The 3,146-nt window shown below is 42.7% G+C and overlaps 1 long non-coding RNA gene across 1 annotated transcript in view; it reads left to right on the plus strand.

Annotated features, from left to right (window-relative positions):
* Nucleotides 1–2,945, plus strand: part of LOC119180990 (uncharacterized) — a 58,904-nt gene extending 55,959 nt beyond the window's left edge. The window contains exon 3 of the long non-coding RNA XR_005111131.2: nt 2,782–2,945. This is a non-coding gene — a long non-coding RNA (uncharacterized LOC119180990). The remainder of the gene's footprint in view (nt 1–2,781) is intronic.
* Nucleotides 2,946–3,146: the final 201 nt, after the last annotated feature.

The raw sequence follows: 3,146 nt of genomic DNA on the forward strand, positions 1-3,146 counted from the left end.
CCGCTGTACGTGAACGGTTTCACGACCCCGAAAGCGCTGGTCTGTGGATGTCGTAACGGGTTCGACAGTGTAGTTAAAAGGTGAAGTCTGCGAGACAACGCGGTAGGGTCCCTGGTATTTTGAAACAAGCTTCGAGAAAAGGCCTGTGGGGACAGTGGGGACCCAAAGCCACACAAGGATGTCCGGAACAAAGTTAGGGTACGAGTGGTTTTAGTCACGCCGTGATTTTCGTCTCCATTGGTCGATGGTTTTGAATGACTAGACGAGCTTACGCATTTCCTGGCGCGGCAGGCAGCTTAAAAGATGGGCGTAACCTCGGAGGAATCGTGGTGGTAAGGCAGAATGTTATCTAGTGTAGTGGAAGGGTGTCGGCCATATAACAGGAAAAATGGCGAAAAGTCTATAGTCGCCTGCGGAGCAGTATTGTATGCATATCTCACAAAAGGCAGAATGAGGTTCTAATTGGAGTGGTCTGAGGCGACATACTTAGATATCATGTTGCCAAGGGTACAGTTTAATCTTTCCGTCAAGCCATTCGTTTGGGGATGGTAGGCGGTGATAGCACGATGAATGATACGGCAATCGACAAGGAATGTGTTGATGACTTCGGAGAGGAATACGCGTCCTCTGTCGCTGAGAAATTCACACGGTGCGTGGTGACGGATATTAAAGTTCCACAGGAGAAAAGATGATACGTCGCGTGCTGTGGCAGCAGGCAAAACGTCTGTTTCTGCGTATCACGTCATGTAGTCGACAGCGACAACGATCCAACGGTTCCTGAAAGCCGTGAATGCAAGAGGCCCGTACAGATCAATTGCAATGCGGTCGAAAGGCCTGGCTGGACAAGGGATTGGCTGGATCAAACCAGAGGTGTGATGAGGCAGAGCTTTCCGTTGTTGGAACTGCGGGCGTGACTGAATGTACTTGCACACAAAGGTGTACGTGCCTCGCCAATAAAACCCGAAGGAAAGCCGAGCGTACGTTTTGAACATACCGCATGTGTGCACTGAGGGTCAGCGTGGAAAGCTGAACATATTGCACAATGAAGATGGCGAGGTATAACCAGTAGCCACTTTTGGCCATCGTACTTGTAATTCCTGCGACAAAGGAGGCCATCGCAGATATCAAAGTGAACTGCTTTACGGCGCAATGTTCCAGAAGATGAAGAAGTCGATGGGTCTGGAATGAATCGCAGAAGAGCGCTGATTCAGTCATCCATACGTTGCTCAGATGCAATGAAGAATTTTCGCTGGAAACTCAACCACTACGTCCAAGGCAGATAGACAGACGGAGTTTTCCGGTGATACAGGTGAATTCGATGGGGCGTCGGCATCAGTGTTGACGTCGGCCAGACCTGTAGACAACACGCATGTCAAACTTTTGCAACCGCAAAGCCCAGCGAGCTAAACGGCTGGGTGTTCCTCTTCACTACAATATATATATATATATATATATATATATATATATATGAAGTGAAGTGAAGTTTATTTTCCTTTCACACAAAGGGGGTAGCCGGGGCTAAAGGCTGGAGTGCCTGACAGAGGCCTCGGCTCCCTTGTACAGTCTGACATAAATAAACGAAAACACATAATTGCAGTGTTAGCTGCATTTGCCAGTGTAACACAATGCTGCCAAGCATGCAGCGTAGACAAAATACAAAGCATTATAAATATACAGAATATAAACTTAATACAAGCTTATACAAAGCACAAATCAGATTCGAGTAAATATTTCTTTGTTTGTTTTTTGAATAATTTCAATGCAACATCAAAATCAACATCCGTCAACATTTTATTAATAACCACAGTGACCTGATAATTTAATTTTTGTTTGCCATAGTTTGTGCGCGTTTTGGGGACCCGGTGGATTTGTTTTCGAAAGTGATATGCATCGTTAGACAGAGTAAAGTCTTGAGTGTGCAGTTGATTGCTCTTAATATATTGCAACAGTCGAAAGAGGTAGACTTGGTTCGCTTTAAGCAGATCGTAAGTACGGAACAATGGCAACGTGGAAAAGTCTTTGGGTCTGCCACGGTACCCATGAATGCACCGCAAGGCTCTCTTTTGGAGTACTAGTAGTTTTTGATAGTTAGTAGGCGTAGTTGTTCCCCATACGAGAATACAATAGGTTAACTTAGAATACACAAGCGCATAATACATCTGCAGTCTCAACCACACGGGTACCAGACAAGCTACTTTGTAGAGACAGCCAACACTTTTACTTATTTCAGATGCTAATTTTGACACATGTGTGTTCCATGAAAGGTTCTGGTGGAACCAGACACCAAGAAATTTAATGCAGTCGACCTCATGTATTCTTACCCGACCAAATTGAATATTGGCCTTATATGAATCAGCAGTATTAATTGGCCTAAAAATAATGTAGCTAGTTTTGGATAAATTTAAGGAAAACATGTTGCGTTGTAGCCATGACTGCAAGTTTCCTAAGTACCAGTTTACCGTAGCTTCCGCTTGTACAAGAGATTTGGTTGTAAAAAATATGTTCGTATCATCCGCATACATAATCATGTCATGAGAGCCTGGTAGTTTAGTAATATCATTAATATATATTAAAAACAATAGAGGTCCTAATATAGAGCCCTGAGGGACTCCATATATATATATATATATATATATATATATATATATATATATATATATATATATATATATATATATATATATGTGTGTGTGTGTGTGTGTGTGTGTGTGTGTGTGGTGTGTGTGAGTACACACAGATTGAAATGTGGCAGATGATCTCATGCTCCTACATTTCTTTCAGACCGGAAGCTGCATGCAAACGAGTGGTCGATCTCCTGAAAGCAAGCATCCCTGTACCTGTGACCGGGTCGTCAATGGTCCTTTTACAACAACTTTTGAATGTAGACGCAAGTATTAGAAATGATTTGTAAAATAAACAATCCAAGAATTGGGTGGTGACTGGCAGACCTTGTTTCTAGTCTTAGAAACACTGTGAGTGTACTTCAGCATAGATATGCGATGGTTGGCTGAGACGAACAATTGTGAATTAGTTGTGCATACACGAATAAATAATTCTTCAGGAATATTACAGACATCTGTAATACGCCAGTATGACTTTCCGATAAAGAAATAGGATTTGTTCACATTACAAAGAATAGTGTTCCT

Source organism: Rhipicephalus microplus, chromosome 10, assembly GCF_043290135.1.
Source record: "Rhipicephalus microplus isolate Deutch F79 chromosome 10, USDA_Rmic, whole genome shotgun sequence".
NCBI classification, from domain to species: domain Eukaryota; kingdom Metazoa; phylum Arthropoda; class Arachnida; order Ixodida; family Ixodidae; genus Rhipicephalus; species Rhipicephalus microplus.